Source organism: Ischnura elegans, chromosome 4 (assembly GCF_921293095.1).
Source record: "Ischnura elegans chromosome 4, ioIscEleg1.1, whole genome shotgun sequence".
Classification (NCBI taxonomy): Eukaryota; Metazoa; Arthropoda; class Insecta; order Odonata; family Coenagrionidae; genus Ischnura; species Ischnura elegans.
In genome coordinates, this window is record NC_060249.1 from 79,163,544 (window position 1) to 79,183,930 (window position 20,387).

The window sequence follows — 20,387 nt, forward strand, 5'->3', positions numbered from 1 at the left end:
TTCGTCCGTTTGTTGGGACTGCCGTGTGGTTTGGTGCTGGGAAAGGGGTGGGATTCTGCACGGTTCCGTGTGTGGTGGTTCCACATATATGTACACATAGGTACATTCGTGGCGGTGCATGGATGATTCATTTCATTGAGGCGAAAATCGCTCCCACCCCGTTTGTTGGGTGCCGTTCTGTGCGTAATGCCGGAGGAGACCAAAGAGTTAAGGGCGACATTATCGCACTTTGGGGAAAAAAGGGAGACTCTTGCAGTCTTTTCGCATCTAAATGTGACTGCTCTTCCCATGCCCCTATCACTTTCCTTTCGCCCAAAAAGTGAGTCCCTTATCGTGCTGCTTCTTTTTTCTCTGTTTTTTTTTTTACTGCTTTTCGTCATCCGTGTGGAAATTCGCGTCTAATATCGTCATTTATGCCGTCTCGCCGGCGGAATTACGCAGAGTCAGCCTCGGGGATATGGATATATCTTCGTCGAATATCGTACGTAACTGCTATCGTGCCTACCTACCTATATTTTAAGTACGTGAGATTGAGACATAGTTGCGAGAGGTGGTATCGTTCATTTTTAGTGCTTACCACCAGGGATGGCCGGATTTTAAAGATATTTTCGCAATAAATGTGTCCATTTTAGATCACTTTCTTTTCCCATTTATAATGTGTGAGCAATATGACTTCAAAAAGGTTTTTTTCCATTCTTTCAATATGAAACATTTCGTATTTATGATCTTTGGAAAGGTTTTAAGTTTTTCACCCAATGGTTCATGGTTTACTTTAGTTTCCTCATATCTAAATTATTAGTCTGCCAGCTGTAGGTTTTTTTAATTTTCTTGTTAATAGTAATACTATCGTTATATATATATATTATATAATTATACATTTTTTTAGAAAATGCTTATTGCATTGCGTAACGGATTGATGTCTACTTTAAGTAATTTTGACAGATGATTTCGGTGAATTATAGTTTAAAAATGTCCATTATTAGGTGAACTTTTGGCTATCTGTGTATCTGGATAAAAGGCAAAGCTTAAGTGGAAAAGTCTGGGAGTTTCGCTCTCAGTTATTACTAGCGGATCCTGATTTTTGAGTGTTTTTTATGATCGCAAAGCCCAAGCGTATGTAGTGATCGAGTGTGCTCTGTGCGCCCGCAAGGATCATTTTTATTTCCGTTCGAATATAAATCAGTCATCACTGAAAAACTCGCGTAGGCTCCCAATTTAAGACCGCCTGTTGTCTTTCCCGCGTCTTAAAAGTCCTCCCATTCAAACAAACATGCGGCCGACACAAGTATAAGAGGAAGGCAGTCGGCGGTGCGGCGACCAATCTGCTCCCGGACCCCTCTACCATCCCTTTAACACGACCACACTCTCTTTCTCTCTCTCGCCATCTCAGCAACCCAACCGGCATCGCCACAGTCACTGCCGATCCCACGTCGCGCGTTCATCTGATTAGGAGGGCAGAGAGCGAACTAACAGGTAGAAAGGAGGGAGTGTATGTAGTGCCTATCGCAAATAACTCTCCGCTGATGGGGGATGTAGGAGGTTGGAAGGGGTGGAGTTGAGGAGGTGATCTCTCGAGGCGCGGAGTTGGGGGCCGTGGAGGGAGGAGTGAAAAGGGATGCAAAGGGTAGGCAGCTAGAGATCGAAGGCGAAAGTTAAAGATGACTACTCCCTCGCTATTGCTTTATATGACTCGAGAGCAGAGAGACTCAATTGGTGGTGCTTGCATCCTTGAAGGTCGTCCCGGCACATGTGCTGCATTAGGGGTGCTCAATGGATGCGCTTATTAGAAAAAAAATTAAGTTACTGAAATGTCTGTTATCTTATCTCATTGAAATCATCTTTCATTGAAAGTGCATATTTTTGATCTAATATGTAAATTTTGGCCAATTTTTTAAATAATATTCCGTATCAGTTACTGAAAAACTAGTTTAAATTCACACGAGTAGAAAAGTGAGATTCCAACTTTCTCTCTAAATTCCGCTTCATCAAAAGTTTTTTTTGTGAGAAGAGGCGTGTGATAGAGAACGTTATCTTCGAAGGTTCTCGGCTAAACGAATTTAGGAAGCGCGTACCATGAGAAATTAATTCGGAGTGTCTTATTTCGTTCCTTATTATCCTGTAATAAAGAATTTTACACTAAGACACCTTACAGATACTTAAAAGCTGATGCTTTGCATTAATATTTGTGTGAATAGATTTAAAAAGTTTTCAGTCGCACTATTTCAAGAAAATTTACTGCATGAAATACTTGCGGAAAAATGCAATCAACCGCACCAAGTTGACAAAATTCATGACAACTATACTCTATTAAGTATAGCGGAAATTAAATACTTTTGTCAAATATACTGCGTTTAATTCTTACACACTTGAATGCTAAGCTCTAAAAGTAGATCTGCGATTAAATGCTGATTTGAACAAAAGTTTGCGTTCATGATATTTTGTTAATTGGTTTTATTGGTCATCATTTGGTTTTACTTATTAATTTATTAAAGCATTAGTGACTTGAAATGGTAATGATAGGTTTGGTAATATTTAGCGTATCAAATAGGTCGCAATGACCCAATCAAAGTTCAGAATAAACAATGAAAGCCGATTCCCGGTGACTTGTTGCCCATGAAGCTCTATGAAAATGTCTCTGTTTGAACCGAGATTCCTAGAAACACATTTGGAATAGCGTATGATTACGAATAAATCAATACAATTTCTTCCAATTACTTCAGTTCTCCTCAAAAGAGGGAGTTGAATGGCGATGGGCACTCCATAAAAATGTTTTCATGAGTTGGAAATCGGAATCGCTAGTCATTTCTCTGGTAAGTGAGCTCTGGGAAGTTTATAGTTTTCAAATTAGTCCATCCAATCGGGATGAATGCCCGCAATGTTTATTGCAAAGGGTCGAGCCAGAATTTCTGTTTTTTATTTCTCCCTGTCCCTCACCCGTTTCCATCCCATAATTTCACCTCCTCCCTCTGTCCCTCTCTGAACTGTGATTTATGAACCCGTGCAGGAAATGAAGCGCTAACAAAGATAGTTAACGCGGAACGAGAAACATAGGTATTCAATCTCGGAAATGAATGCAAGAAGGTGGAGTATGTATGTATCCATTTATCCGGTTGCCACTAGAGAGGAGGGTAGAGGATAAGATAAAAAACAAATGAAGGGAGAGGGAATGAAAAAATTGATCCGTTTGATGTATTGAGAGGAGAGTGCCGAGGGAAAATAAATGGAGACAGAGGAATAAATTGGTAATAAATTGACGCGGAGTGTTTGTGTGCGAGTGGAAGCCGGAGATGTGATTAGGAAATAGCCGGAGAAAAGAGATGTGGCTGAGCAAACGAGGCGGGTAACCGTGGGTATGAGTGCTTACGTGTGGGGGAAGGGGTATGTACCAGAGGTGAGTCGTTCATGAGTGATTCGTTCTAATGAACAACACCAAAGGGAGAGGTAATATTAGTTTTCGATTCATCATTTGATTTATCATACTTCCAAGTCTGTTTTGAACCATTCCTACTTTTAAAAATGGACCATTTTCATGGCTAAATTTGAATTATTGAATAATTATACAACTATATTTTTCTAACCACATCTTCATATTGATCAAAATGAACGATTTTCGGGAGAATGTATGGTATATTCGATCGTTATTTTGGCGGTTTTATGATGATCACGAATTTATGATTTCATTGGAATGAATGGATAATGAGCTAGTGGCTTGGTTGATGAATGCCACTTTTAAAAATCTATGCATCAGTTGCTGATGGCCTTGGTTTTTTTTCAAATGAATTTCTATCTATTAAAAAATTAAAAAATGGTACCTTCTATGGAAAAATAAAATTATTTAAAATGAAAAAAAAGACAAAAGAATAGAAAATTTGCAAAAAATGTACTTAAAATGTTAGCAATGTTTCAAAAATGTTCTCAATTTGTAATATTAGTTTCTACGATCACAAACAATATATTACACGCACAGCACAAACAAATGCGCTGAATAAGTATTGCAATGTAAAGTGGCTGGTTATGGTGATCATGGTTTACCCGTGCAGCCGCAACGCGGCGCGGCGCGGCGCTGCTGAACCGGTGCTGCGCGCCAGTTAATGAGAATCCAGTACGATTTGGAGTACCGAATCATTTTCTTGGATCGAATCATCTGAAATGATCCGAAATTTCATCCCCCCCCTCGAGTATATATACCTTTGCATGTATAGGAATGGAGTGGGAGGTCGGGTGGTGTTTATAAGGCTGTGGGAGGATGTGCATAGGGGTTGGGCCAGAGGGCGCTCCGTCGTCCCCGCCTCTCTCTGCGCTCCTCCGCCGGCCTTATCTCAACCCCCGCCCCCTTCAGACGGGCTCGGCTGCTGCCTTTCCCCCCGCGGGGGAGCAGCCAAGGGGTGACCCCAACGCGCCGTCAGCGCCGGAGTCCCAGCCTAATAAACCCTTCCTTTAGTTAAGGAGCTGCGGGGTATCTCTGCACTGTTGTGTGTTCGAGCGTGGGTGGGGGGAGGAGTGGGGAGGGGGAGGATATCCTCACAACCGGCCATCCTCATACTCCTCCGTCTTTCTCTCTCATTCCTTCTCTTATCTCCCTTTCTTTTCTCTCCTCCTTAGTCTCTGTCTTCCTCTTCGTTCTCATTGACTACCGTCGACCCTCCGCTATCGCTGGAATTGGTCACTCCCCGCCTCTGCCCTCGCAGCGGGCTTGTGAGGTGCCCAAAGAGTTAACTAGCTTAATTTCGGTAGGGTTCCACTGGGTCTATTTCTGTTCCAGTTTACGTTTATCACTTAAAGGACAGATTTTATTCCTGTCCTTTACATTTGGTTTGTTAATTAATCACCTTTTTTCATTTAAAATATTTAAAAGTGTCTTAAAATTATTTCTTAAGTTTAGAATTGTCATGCGAAGGTCTGCAACTTTTCTATTCCTGCATTCGATGTATTAATAGTGATTACATTTAATAGTGATTAAATGCCTAATCTAATATTGATTACATTAATCACTAGTTTTACGGAGGCTAAAACGAAGAAAATTGTCCGAAGATGTTTGGTTGTTGAGAATTCAGAATAAGGAAAGGGATATGAATATAGGGGTTCAAAACGGTGTAGCTATCGCGAAATCCATAGTTGGATTATTTTTTGTGGTATATGATAAATTTTTCATTATTTCTAATCGTCTCTTGATCAATACACGATATTTTGTGATTTGGGTTTAGCTTGCTTGAGTCAAGTGGAGTTACACACCTTGAGAAGGAGTTCTTCCTCACTGCGGCCGTTCATTTCAGAGCCTCCTCTTGTTCCCACCTTAGTTTTTCGTCTCATTCTCGTGCCTCGCTTCCCACCTACTTGGTTGCCCCCATCCCCTCTCCTTCCCTTCCCGCCCCGCTCCCCTACCTGAGCTTCTCTTGCCCCTCCCCCGACGTCTCCAAGTGATTTGTTTTAAGGGATAGCGAGCCCCGCGGGGGATTGATGAGAACCGAGATGGAGGGCTCTCGCGGAGGGTTAGGATAAGGAAGGAGAGGGGAGGGTGAGGAAATTGGGGGTGGGGGATTGTGGATGGAGTAGGGAGCTTTATTGGCAGGATGAAGTAAGTAACGCATTTCGCTGCTCGTCAGAACGAGGGAGGTGGGGAACGGCGGAGTACGAAGATGGAGAGGTTTTTTCTTCTCGTTTCTTTTCGAATTTTAGAATGGCAGAAGGAAAGGAACAATCATTCGATGCGAGAAAATGTTGGGCCTATTTTATTAAATAAAACCTTTGGTCTTGTTAGAATTTTGCCTTTCACATTCATTCGTACTGTTACCGACCTTTTTATGGAGGAGAAATAATTTCAGCTTTTTTTCCCTGGTGAAAAATATTGGTGATTCTTTTTCTAGTCTCACTGGATGGATATCCTAAGAAAAATTAATCGCTATCATGTGGGTTTGGTCGTGTTGAAATGCGCTGTTGTTACTATTGAAAATATATCCGTTATTTGAGGGCAAAAACTCACAATGAGAATAGCGACGATAATGTTACACATACGGTAGCTTATACACTTAAATACTGTTTTGAAAACGTATTTTAGCTGAAACTCCCTCAAATGTAAATGGGAAAATGCCATGTATTAACCTTGCCGACAAATGCAGCATAAAATTTCTCATAAGATGGAATCAAAGTCACCTTGAGACACTCAGGGAAAACAACTGGCGCACAGAATTGTTATTCTCGTGACAATTAGGGAAACTCCATAAATTGAATCCTATCTAAATTTTAGAGATTCTTTACAAATTATTATAATGCCTCAATTTAGCTGATTAAATAAGACTACTGTCAAATTAAAGACGAATATATGCGGATTTACGTCGATGATTTTTTTTAAAATTCCTAATCATGATTCAATTTCATCCTAATCAATTCGAGTCTTCTGGTTTGGAATGAATTACCAGCTATACCTAAAAACATCCACCGAACTCGTCCAATAAGTCATGTTTGAGTCCATGGGTATTACGGTAGAAGTCATAGAAGTATGACAAATGGCTGCTGGGTCGGCAGTTGATGCTTTCCTTCTCTCGACAGCTCGCCCATGTTTATGCCGCCATGTCCCTTTTCGTGTTGAGGCACGCGGAGAGAAATGCAGAAGAAAACACATCGGCCCGACTAAACCATTCGATTTGACGTCCACGGGTTTCGATGCTCATTTGTTCGATCGCCTCACACGATCTCGCCTCTCGCCTTACAACTGGTCTTTTCTCGCATTCCCCGTCCACCCACACAAGTCGCCAATGCGACCCCAACCGTAAGAGTTCTTCCCCCGAGCTCAAAGCGGACCCTTCTACAACCTTATCTCCTCTTCTTCCTCCTACTACTCCTCTCCAGTTCCTTCCTCCGAAAGAAAAAACTCCTGTTTCTCTTTCTCTCCTTATTCTCCCTTTTTATCCTCCGCTGCTGTTGTGTCCTTCTACGTGTTCTCCCTCTTTGTGCATTACGTCATCCTATCCTCTAGTCTTGTTATCATGGGTCCACCATGTCCACACGGTTCTCCAAACCTCGCAGTTTGAAAATGTTCACACAGGCTTCCCTTTCTTCCCATAGCTCCTTTTCTTTCTCTTACATTTTTCCTCAGTGGAGGCTGTATTTTTTGTCCAGTTTAGGGGGGGAATTCCTTAAGAGAAGGTTCTGTAGTGGTGATGAGGTGTGAATAATATAGGGAAGGTGCTCGACCCCATAGGTTGTGGGAGGGGGCAGAAGGAAAAAATTATAAGCGAAGCAAAGGTGTCGGTACATGAAAGAAGGCGAAAAAGAAGTCTCCGGTATGAATGAGGGAAGGGTTGAAATCTCCAGGGAAACGGATGGTGGGAATGGGTGTGAAGAACGCGGGAGTGTTGGTGGGGAAGTGGGAAACGGATTGATATCAGAAGGGAGGATCAGATAGGGAAGGAGAAGGATACATGTAATGAAACGGAGTATTTATATGGTTACTCGTCTTATTTTTATGGCTACTATCGGTTAGTTTCAACCTTCGAGTTGGAAAAAGGAATGACTGTAATAGATCTTTCTTCCATTACTTATTTTTTTATTGCTTTTATTTATTTACGGGAAAACCATTAGACAAGCTATCGCCCTGCTCCTTCCAATAAAGAATTTTATTTGAAAATGTTCTCCACTTCCTTCGCTTCTGCTTCGTATAAATCCTCGCGTCAATGTTATTTCCCTTATCGTCGGTCTGCAACTTTTCCCTGGGTGAGTTAGAAGCCTTTATAACTGGGATAGTGACTATTACCAAGCTTCTAAGAATTGATAAATTTTTGCTGTGCTACAAATAGGTACGTATTTAAGGAGATAGCCGTATAGTAAGTCAATTCGGCGATGAGAAATGACTCTTAAGTTGTTTGAATTCGCTGCTATAAATGAAATGAAATATGAGTGAGTGAAAAATGAGTGTTTAAAGTAAATCATTATAGCCCAAGCAGTGATCCATAAAAAATGCCACCCTCAATCCATCGTATATTTGAGGTTGGACTTATTGTGGCGTGAAGAAAATGGGTTTTTTTATCCTTTGATAAACCATCGTTCGTAATTTGGGCATCCAGTTTCGAGTTAATGAATATAAGGCAAGATTTGAGCAGTGATGACTCAGTGTTTGCTCCATTTATAATTTCAGTACGTTTTAAGACATTAGGACGCGTTGAAACTAGTACAATGGTTCAATCCAGGAGTGGTTAAGGGAACGCATTACTGACGAGGAGAAAGTGATAAAAGTGGCCTAAGAAGATGTTGCTCTTAAAAGAGAGTTAATAGACATAGAAAATGAAATGTATGCAAGAATGAAAAACTATTACCTACAAAAATAGATAACTCTGCGAGTTTCCATCAGAAAATATTGTAAATGATGCACACCGCATTGAAGTCATCAGTTGAAACTTGACCGACAGCGTCGTCAAATTCTCATGTTTGTCTAGACTCTCCCTGTTTCTCTGGAAGAATGTTTCTATGAAAGTTAATTAAGCGCTCCTAATTCAACTCAGTCCTACGACCGAAACCTCCTGTATTCGCCCCTCTTATATGCCTTAAGGGTGTCTCTCTCTTTCGTAGCGCTGGATTGAGGTATCGGGTGTCCGGGACATAATTATGAATTACATTTTTTTTATTCGCGTAATTTAAATAATGGCGCCTTCGCGTGTGTGTGCCCATGGCTTTTCCGCTTCGGAGGGCCCTCGCATCTCTCTCCCTTGCTCGTTTCCTCTTGCTGCTATTTTTTATTATTATTTTTCCCCGAGAAGTGTTGGTGCGCGCATGCGTGTCGCCGACTCGGAAAGGGGAAGGGGCGCGAAGGGAAACGGAGGATGGGGGAGGTGAGGCATGAGGGTAGTAGCAAGAGGCCCGTAGGGATTCACTCAGGAATAAATTAAATAGAAGTCTCTTTTATTAACCGGTATGCCAAATATTTATGCTCGACACTTACGGATTTTCGAAGTATTTAAATACTACGACTTGGGAATCAGTGAAAATAGATGAAACTAGTAGTTTTATAATTGTTTAGAGTAAAATTCAAAATAGTACCTTGCAAAAAAACTATGGTAAATCGTCATTATTTTCGTCTGAGTATTTATATTATGAGACTTAACCTACCTCTTGATGGAACGCAATTTTAGTCTAAAATGACGTAATTTTCAAAAGTCGTTTCCCTTTTTACGAATTTTTCTTTTTTAAATAAATTTTAGTTCCATGAGTATGAGCATATCTTTAACGTAACAATAAGGATCATGTAAACTTCGTTGCATCAACCGCAAAGTTTACATGTCCGATTCTAGCGAGATAACGCACAGTTTTTGACAAACAAAGGAGGATATGCAGAGGCCGGTTTCTTAGAAGTATTTTTCCTCGTAAGGGCAATTTCTTTTAAATGTCAAAAATCTGAAGACCCGCTGTGTGGCGTAAATCGCTGAAATAACGTTTGGGTTGGCTGAATAACCAAAGGATATTTGTGGGACCCCCTCATTATTTAATTCTTCGGTGCGTGCCTCACATAAGTGAAATATCAGAGGCGGTATGATAGCTCTTAAGTTCGATTTTAAAATCTCATAGGCCATTCCAGTTTTTAATTCATCATTATTTTTCTCCACCAAATCCCCTCTTCGTGACTGGGAGCCATGAATCTCGAGATTAAAGAAGAAGGTATCCCAGGGTAGTGTATGAGGAAGAGATAATGGCCATCCACGTAGAGTTAATGAGCGGACGGTTTTGTGCTTATTCGGGTGGGAATGAGAAGTCTCACGGATCTTAGGTTGCGTTAGATATACCTTTCTTTTTTGTTCTCGCGTTACCATTAAAGTTTGTGCGCATTTCACGTGCATGGCGTGGCCTGTTTAGGCGTGTTTATTTGATTGATTTGGTGTTCCATGTATCTTCTCCATTGTCGCTTTTCACCTGAACTGTTATGAATTATTTGTGCCGAGAGAGCCAGTTTCCGGCCCCAATGATCATGGCACATCATCAAACTTTTATATCGTGAATTTGATTTAATACATTTTTCAAAACCTCCACAATTTTCTCCTATGTGTTTTCGAAATACCACATTTGGAACATGGAGATGAACGGCCATGGTACCTCTCCCTCTAATGAATATATGCTAAATTCCCACATGATGATAGCATTTCATGTTTATTGCAATAATTTCGCATAAAATATTGTGTTTTAAATATTTTTATTTCCGTCCCGTAAATGCTTGCAGTAGCAGTTGTGAACATTGGCTTTCACACGTACCCTTTATTTTGCCGAGCGGATAGGTATGGGAATTCGTTTTTCCCTCACACATAAAGGACTATAATAAATGCTAGGCGTAATTTCGTTGGAGCATTTCATTTTTATATGTAAACGGCTGGCATCCTAACACCACCCACTACAGACCTATTGAGGCGGCTTGCGGAGTATTATGTAGATTTAGGTGTAAATGTCCCCATCTCGTAAAATATTTGTACGATCCAACCGTCTACCACTTCGACTTTGGGTGCCTTGACCTATTCTGGTTTCGCACTCCCGTGATAGACTCTTCGGGGATTCAATAATCGGTAGTTGAGTCTTCTTAAGTTCATCTTCTTTGCGGTGGCATTCGAGATAGGCCTGCTCTACTCAGATAACCTCTTGAAGAGGCAAGGATTTCGTTCACGGCCCCTTACCGCAGAATCTGTGTTCTCTTTTTTTTAACTTTATCCCCGCGTCAGATGAAAACTGAGGCTGCCGGTCCTCCGAAGTCCCAGGCTGGGGTTAATCTAATCTTTGCTATGCGTTCTTCGTTTGAAGAACCCTCCCGCCCCTGTTCTCATTATTAATGCAGCGCTATCAGTAATTCTCCGAATGTGCTCCTCGTGCTTCACATAATTGATTTCGCGCTTCTTTAGATAGGATTTAATTTATCTCTCGTCTTTGCTGGAAATGATAGTCTGTGTGTTCGTCATATAGGGCGCTCAGCACGCCTTTGCTTTTCACTTTGCGGCGGTCGGGACTGTGCATTACATATGCGGATAGGGGAGAGAATTTGTATGCGTAATGTCTCCGAGCGTAAATTTCTGCTGCGCTCCCCTGTCGAAACTTAATAAGAATTTTCAATTTTTCTTTCCCTTGCTTCACTGCCGTTGCAGGTGGAGTGAAGATTTTGCATGTATGAAGATATTTTATGCATCAGTCCAGCGTTAGGTAAACGCTCCATTTTATTTTTTGTCCTCAACTCTATCTTACTACTTTTATTCGTATTTTTTAAAAGTGATCGTTTAATAGCGTGGCATAAGGTGTTTACAAGAACGTAATATTTACTTCTTAGATCCTATCGAAATTAGTCAGTGACATTCTTCCAGGAATAATCAGTGATGTATTCAGTATATATCTAATGTGTGTTGGAATCTAGTGTTTTTGGCTGGTATGTATCGTGATGATTTTTTCTGTCCAAAGCGGTGCAATTTTAGAGACGGAAACACGAAATTATTTGATATTGGCCAATCAACTCGGTCATAGGTGTACCAACCCGTGATGCTCGTGCAAAATCTTGCACATGATTGCGTTATCTAATTGGCAATCATGGCTGGCATATGCTCGAGCTATGGCAGTAATCCAAAAGCAGAATATCATCACATAAACTCCTATTTCGTGTCTCACGAGGTGTTAAATACTTTTGAATTTATCTCCTGCAATTTATTGTATTGAGAAGTCTTAGCCTTTAAAATATAGGCTTCTCTCATTTGGCTCGTTTCTCTTTGCGTGTCGGCAGTCATTGTTCTCTAAATGTGTTGGTTTTTAATTGACTGAAACCTCTAAAGCACGCTGTCGTGGTGAAAATACCTACGATAAACATTCAGGAATAGCTGAAAGGTTAACGCATTAACACCCCATCACCTCATTAGAAGCTTGAAAAGAGAAAGCGCCGTGTTACACCAGAGCTGGAGGCGTGAATGAATGAAAAAAACTAATATGAATGCGATAAGCCTTATTGGTTTCATCCTGTCTCACTCAATGCCTCATCGTTTTCGTTTTTCCTGGCAATTATTGTTTTTCTATGAAGAAATTAATGGCCCTCGCACTCCATAAGTTAAGTAGGAAGTGTTTGAAGCTGTTTGCGAGCAAGGTGTTTCCACCGGCTTAGGCACCGTGTTAGCAGTGTTTAGTGGTCATTCACTATTTGAAGCCCCTTCGTGTGGTCGTATTACACCTTATGATATTAGGAATTGGGTAGCCCCACTACCTCTCATATTTTGTTCTTAGTGTGTAAAATTTATTTTATGCTTATTGTAACTACCTACTTATTAAATGATCGCAGTTAAAGTTAAGATTTCCTCACGACTTGGTCATAATTAGAGTATTGATGTTTAGATGTAATGGCACTGTCTTTATGCTGATGCGAATATTACAACCTAATTGTTCTCTCGCTCTCCATAATTTCGCTATTGGCTCATATTTCTCGTGGGCTCACATGACTTGTAGAAATCTTAATGGTTCGAGAAGATGCGAAACGCCCATCGGTACGTATTCTCAACCCTTTGACGACTTTCTTTGTTTAATCTCGGGCAATCCGTACTTCATTTGAGTCGTCGGCAATGGAGACTGATGATGACTTGTTTGAGATTTCTTATTACCCGTCTTTTTGATTTCTTCTTTCCAACCCTTCATCTCTTCTTCAGCGGGCGATTCAATCGTAAAATTTTAATTGCTCTGAAATGAATACGTGCATCTTGGGCTCGCGCGCGCCTGTGTGTGGGTCCATCTCCATTGTAGACATGTTGGGGGCTAATAGAATCGCTCAGAACCCGAAGGCGTCCTATCGCAAGCGCGCCCGTTAGCAGTCGGCTGTTTTTTTTTCTCTTTTCCTCTTCTCTCTTTATCCGAGTTCGCCCACTCACTCCAGAGCTCACTTTGCCCACACATGACCATCCCCTCCCTCTCCTCTCATCTGTCCCTTGGGCCTCCACTCCTTCACTCTCCGCCGGATGAAAGATGACGGCTCCGGTGTTCTCTCCCCCTCTCAATGCGTTATCATCTCCCGGGGGTCATCTCGGGTCAATTGCATAGACCCCAGAGGAGAGAGAGTGACTTTCATCCCGTTCCGTCTTTCCTCCCCTTCTTTCTCTCCCGTCCCCTTTCGGTGTTACCTTCTCCTTTCCATTCTCACTAATTGTAAGTATGTGTACGTAGTAGGCAAAGGCGCCGTGAGTAAAACATTCTATGGCAGTGGCGTCCGTCTGTCTAGTACCGAGTATATTCTGACTATCCTTGTGTATGCATTCGCGGTGTGGTGAAGATGCAGTGGGAAGGTTTTCGGCAGTGGCGGCTTGCCCATAAGGAATCTCGGACGCCGCCCCTCCAAAGATTTGAAGAAGAAAAAAATAAGTGCCCATTCAATTATAATTATACATCTAGTTAACCAAAGTGTTTTTTTCAATCGCATGCATCGAAAATGTAGGAAAAACACGCAAAAATAGCGCGAGAAGTTCGTATTTGTAGCCGTGGGGCGCTGGCCAGGACGTCCCAATCCGTCCCCATGCAGTTAAATGGAGAGTGGTAGTGGTGGGGGCTGCTGGTGCTATGACGCGTCTAAGCTTGTGCCTTATGGAAAGTCTTATGAGATAATGAGATGACATCGCCGCTACGGGTAGCGGCATTTTAATCTGGCGTCTACTTGATGCTGCAGAGTCACAGAATACCTTGTTTTGGTTTAAATTTTATTATTATAAATATTTAAATTATATTATTTTAAATTAAACAAATTTAATACCTAGATCACAAATTAAAAACTCACTAAAATACACAAAATATTCAAAAATTTTGTTCCTCCGGTGAAGTGTGCCCCCCCGAGCATTTGATTCACGAGCCGCCACTGGTTTTCGGGTAATGCACCGCATATGTTCCTTCTTTTATTCCTTTTCTTGTCCACCACACCTAAGACTTCATCTTTTTTATTTCTCCTTCTCCAGTCTCCTCCATTCCTATATTTCAAACGTTTCATTCTTTTGTCCTCCTCCTTCTTCAGTGTCCACGTTACTGCTCAATATAGCTCAACGCTTCGTAAATAAAACTATTCGCTAGCCTTCTCTTACCTAAATTCACTCTCTTACCTAAAAAAACCTGTCATTAATTTTTACGTGTTCACGAGGAGGAGAATACTGGGATGGGTTTTGGAACTGTAAGCGTTGGTATTGGGTTCGAATTCCTAGGATTGTGGGAATCCAGAGAAAGTCCGAGACAGTTTCCCCATATCGACCTTAAATTTTTTTAACTCCTCGGCTTTTAATGTGAATATCTGGAAAAAATATTTGTTAATTTTACCGGTCTATAAATCATGTTGAACTTTATTAAATAAGTAATCGTTGGTGCCGAATCAATTATGTCTTATGATTTTCTTTGACTTTTTGTTTTATTGAATAGTTGAGAACAATTTCTTATTTATTTATTTATTCCACAGTCATCTGGTCCAATCAAATGCTAAGGAATAAAAAATATAACAAAATATTCTCCTTAACTCCATGTAAGTACAATACAAAATAATGTCTTGTTCTTAAAAAAATTTCCATTTTGCACAGCACATAACGTAAAACAAAAGTTTTGGTTTTATATTTAGGAATGTTTTTTCGTTATAGACTTGATATATATTTATTGAAAATATTCAGATATTTGCGGCAGGAAGCATTTACAGAACTAGCCTTGGGTTTGGTACAAATTCCTAAGGTGATGGTGTGAGCAAGGTAAATTCGTGATGGCGAAGGTCCTAGGCATTACATCGAGGAGCAGAAGAATCTGATCGAGCATTCTCTAACTTTTCTTCTACCTCTCTGTTATCTTTTTCGATGCCTTGTAGTTCACAAATTTGTTTTTCGTGTATATGAGCCGAAAATTTGCTGCTTCGAGTTCAATAATTCTCGTTTGTTGTTTTATTCATTTAATTGGAGGAGGGATGCCTGACTAGTGAAGCTCAAACGCATTTCCTCAGTAATTAAAATCCGCCAGTTTATGGAGGTAATTCAGGAACCCAAAAAATTTACCCAACATCAGATCTTCCTTCTCTATCCGTTGTCAGACGTTGGGGGTGTATTTTCCCAGTTTTATACCGGTGATTCTTTATTTAGCCTTTCAAAATCTAGAGGATGAGTTGTAGTTCATTTTGCTTCGTTTTATAATTATATTAAGTTTTGTCGTTGCGTAGGCAGTCTTCTTTTTTTTTCAAATTATTTCTAGGAAGCTGACAGAATCATCAATTCCGTGCAGTGATCTTTATCAATAAATCAAGGGAGAAATCTCTGGGGGAAAAAATCTCAGTCATATTGATGACTATTAAGTTTTGCTCGTGGATAAACATTTTTTTATTTCAAAATTCTCCACTCATTTGTGTTTTTTTATCTGGAATATTTTTTATCGTGATATTTTATCCTGGGTAAAGTCTTGCGTGAATATGCAGGCTATTTCATGTTGCATCCAGACTTCATTTAAATAATCTTACTTGTTATCGTTATAAAGGGAGACGTAAAATGTCTGGTTTTTGAGTTATCCAAACGATTAATTTTTAATACTTTCCTAAATTTTATAAGAGACCAATTCATCCCTTGATCCTCTCACCCTTCTTTCTCTCTTTGGCATGACTTGTGTCGTAATTACCTTCCCGTACAACACGCTAGACAATAATTTATGCTGGGAATGAAGTTATGGCCCTGCGAAAATATTTTATTTATTCCCCTAATCATGGCGAGGTAGTTTCATCAGTGATTTCTATATGTATGGGTAGAGTTTTTACTGCATTGTGAAAGACTGAAAAGTACCTATGCTGGACGTAGATTGACGAATTTATCTCTAAGTTCGGATGAGAATTCCTTTTTGCATTCAGCTTGTGGCGGTCCTTAGACTATCGAAATCGAGAGTCTTCCCTGCTAATTCGATTTTTTCTGATAGCTGTTTCGAAAATCCCGTGGAATATTTTGAATTCCTTCAAAAGAATCATTAGCATCATCATAGTCCGTGGTTTGCCATCACAAATCGTCTCACGGGCTTTAATTAGCCTTTTTATTTATGGGGTACAAATACTCATTCTATTCTAACTGAGAAAGCCTCTTGGCTATTTTTCACGCGTCTTGTCTCTTCCTGGAAGCGCCGTGGAATTTCCTTATCGATGGATACGCAACCTATTCCAAGCAAACGCGGGTGAAAATCTTTAGCGCCGTCGTTGTGGTTTCGCGTAGAGGAGCACTGCGGAATTTGCTCCAGATGGCATGTTGAACTTCTGTCCGTCGTTGGAATTTCATTAAAACTATCGTGAATTGTTTCGTGGAGTGGCCTGGGTGAGGGGACGTGTCCTAGCTAGAGCTCTTGGTCCCCGCACGGGAGTGGAGTGATAAATATTTCAGCTAGCCGCCCGGAGGAGAATAGATGATGCCGGCAGGGGAACGCAGATGGATGCGAGGAGTTCGGAAAGGAACGAAAGTTTCAAGTTACGCCACCAACACGCTACGTTTAGTGTGGGGTATTTGCAGCGTAATGAAAACGTATTTAGGCCGCGGTTTCCCCTAGAAATTCGCTCCTACTTCTTTCCATCCTTCTCCATTACCCCCCCCCCCCCCGATCTTCCCTGCGGTAGTACCTCGACCAAGTATTTTCCGTATATCCTTTTAAAAATTTCTTAATTCCTCAGTGTACTTTTACCCGGGAAAATTGATATTTCATTTCCCCCATTTTGCCTCATCCTAAGGAAGGTGTTCGGATAGGAGGCGAGTAAAAATTTATGTATGCACACGCATCCACGCGCCTCCCTTTTTTTTTCTTTTTAGGATGAAAAACGAAGATTCCTCCTCCGTCTTGTAAATAGTTGGACAGCGCCGGATTAATACTTTTCCAAGCCCCGTGGGTGGCTTTGGTTTTTCTGGATTCCTTGATACCATAGCTCGTCGTGGAGATGGTTGAGCAAGTTATCCCCCTCTTAGCCTCACCCCCTGGCCGCTTTTTATGCTTCCTTCTCAACAGAACACAAGGCCGATGGCGGAAGGGGATGGAGTCTGGGTTAGAGGCTCCGGGAGGGTGGGGAACAAGGCAAATGTAAGAAGTCCATCCCCAGCTTGTATTTTGCGACGCTCAGGTGAAGCAATAAAGAGATTCCTCGCGTCTCATTGCGAAGCTCGTATGATTAACCCCCCACGAACTCCACATGCATGATGCTAATACCTGAATCTGTACCCAGAAGATTTTTATATTATATGAAAAACTTTATAGCTTAATCCCTCATTTCTGCGCTCATAGACTTGCGCATGATCTCGCGATTGGAATGAAATTCTTAATATCGGGTTGATACTTAATAGGCTGTCGTGCCTATTCGTTTTAATTTCTCTCAGATTCGTCTGGTCTTCTCCCGTGGAAATCATGTTTGGTTTACCCCCTGCGTTTAATTTTGTTTCGATGCTAGGAGATCTGATTTTCCTCCGATGTCTATCTAAGGGTACATACGATAAATCTTCTCCATTTCTCTTAATTGAATTACTTATCTCAATTTTTAATAAACCTGTACTAACCGGTTAGTCGCTTCTTATGTGGTCGTAGTTTGACCGTACAAAATATATTTTGCGTTTATTTTTTTTATCTCTGCTCAAATTCAAGACAGCCATGATATTTCAATTAATAAAAATGTCTTGTGTGAAGATACTGAACGTATTTGGTCGTATTGGTGGGGGGTAGTTTCATCCTTCAACTTGTTCAATGCCTATTTTATCTTTCATTCATGCATATTTGAAATTCACTATTTTGATGTATGATAATACTTCTATCAGCGAAGATGCCTGTAATTATTAATTAAAATTCGCATTTGAAATATTATAATTACCTTTTACTCTTCTTCATGCGCTACACCTCATCTTTCTTCGTGAAATCAGTGTCAGTATTCACGATTATAAAACATATCAGTTGCAAGAATGCATCACTCATCATGCGTTCCCGTTTGCATTTACACATTCTATAAATGTTTTGGCACGTCCTTTTTATCCTGTCATTTGAATTCAAGACATTGATAGAGAACTCTTAGAGATGTCACTGTTTATCGCTAGTAACTAGTTTAATTATTTTACTTTTCGGTTATTGCTTGCTACCGTGTTAGCATCTTGGTCTTCGTGCTGGTTAGCATGCTTACGGAGCTTGATTTTGGTTTATTTATAGACGTCGTTCTATGTAATGAAAAATGATTGCTATTGAGAGAAGCTCCGCGTGTTATTAGGGCACGAAGTATACTCACCGAAAGGCCATAATTCTGGTTCATTAAAATTTCCTATATTCCTATCGTTCCGTTTGGCTTCTCAAAGACTACATGCAGTGAGACCATTGTTTCTCCTCCACTGTGTATCAATTTATGTTCGTGCTTTCCTTTCATGCCAAGAGAGGGTCCAGACCATACGTCAGTTTGAAGCGGCTGCTATACTTCATCGTGTTATTCAATTGAGTTGACGCCAGCGGAGTTATGATCATTGGAAAGAGGTTCAATTACTCGCCATTTCAATATTTGCGGTTCGAAATACAATATAACGTCTCGGAGGAAGGGTGGTACGTACGTAGCCCCCAGTATGCGGGGTTCTTATTTCCCCACTTGGATTTGGGTAGCTTGTCGTGCAGTTCTGTCTTTCGGCTACCTTGACCTCCCGGTAAGGCTGTTAGTTGAAAAAGTGGTGTGATATATCTCCTTCGTGTTCATTATTAAGTGTTGTTTGTTTCTCCGCGCTGGAGACCAGTCAAAAAGGAATAATTTTTTATCTTTCGTGAATTCTTCCATGTCACGTTGCAGAGGCTGCCGTCATATCTTCTCTCTCGTGGTTTTTCGGGGCCATGAATGTTGGAGCGGGTCCTATTCCTGCTTCGGACCCTTTTTTAGCCGCGGAGACGTTTAAAGTTACCGGCGCGTATTTTAATGGCAATTAGTTGAACGTATCTCGGATACATCCCACTCCTCCTCCCTCACAAAATATATACACGCAGACGATGGTTGCACCTGCACGCGGTCGGTTTTAATTTTATGTGAGTGTGGCTAGGGAAAGCTTCTTTGTGACAATTAAAGATTGTTATCTCTTCTGGATGATATTTAATGAAGCCTCTTGGTTGCATAACCTCTTTTGCAATTAAAACTTCGTCGTTTAAGGGCTCGGGTTATAACGGTGACCCTGTCAAAATATCCAAGAACATCCGAGTTTGAAATGTAAGGAATATATTTAAGCAAGGAATTGCATTCGTGCATAAGCATTAAATTACAAAGTAAATACCATGGAAGGTTTTCTCGAGTGGAGGTCGAGTCTGTGCTGAGGATGAATAAATAGTGAAGCAAAATATGAATTGGACATTTTTATAACGCTTAATTACTTTGGCTCACTTACAACTTACATTATGATGAAGTGAGGAATGCAGTGAGAATACGAGGAAAAGAGAGAGAAGCATAGTGCTTGAATGTTTTTCGTAGCTTCTTAGTACATGATCTTTTATTCCACCATGTAATTTGAACCGTAATTTGGCTCCCACCGTTCCTATGTGTCCTTTGAAAGATTGCACCGCAATGGTATGCTTGAAACAGTAGCTGAAGCTTGCTACTTGTCGCTGAACTGAAGTTGTTCCTGCGCTCGTTTGCATGAAATATGACCACCGGTGAGGTCATTGGAGCTTATTAATGGCTGATTAAGTTTTGCACCCTGTTACTCTACCGCTTGGGTGGAACTTAATGTAGGACTGCATTGTGTCACTGCCTTTAATCGCGCTCTAGGGTTTAAGACAACCGCAAGGCCCTTTGCTAAATTTTATTTATGTTTCTTGTGTACTTCCGTGGACTCCTTGTGCGTATCATTCATTCTACCCGATGGACCATAAATCAATTAGAACAAGAAGCTGTGAGAATGGAGTAATGCAGAGATGGAGCATATTTTTGATTCTTGTACTTAAAGTAGTGTCTCGGCGAGGTTTACAAGCAGTTACGATAATGGATATCCGAGCAGTCATTCATAATTATTCCCTTATTTAGATGTGGTTCATGTATCTAAGGACAGAGGCGCACATTCACTTGATACACATCCAATAGATTGATGTACTCTTTTTCGCGTAACTATTATCGATTTATCATTTGCCAAATCATCATCTCAAAATTTTATTTCTAGAATTCATAATTTAAACTATCCGTTTCTAGTTTTGATTTCTAAAGCGAATAACAACGCAAGGTTCTTTCTGATTTTACTTCAGTATTTGCTATACACAAGCTCATAATTTTCTGCCATATATGAGTGATCAAATGCGTACGTTGGCTCGAGTCTTACGTAATACTTTTATGATTAATACTCCTAATATATATTTCGGAGACGTAAAGTGGTCACGCCATCACTCAGCATTCTTTTAATATCCGCATACGTAATTAATTTGTTGCAAATATTTTATTACGC

At 40.6% G+C, this 20,387-nt stretch overlaps 1 protein-coding gene across 6 annotated transcripts in view; it reads left to right on the forward strand.

Moving 5' to 3' along the window:
- Positions 1-20,387, forward strand: part of LOC124157693 (ephrin type-B receptor 1-B) — a 714,333-nt gene that overhangs the window by 92,943 nt on the left and 601,003 nt on the right. The window lies entirely within an intron of this gene.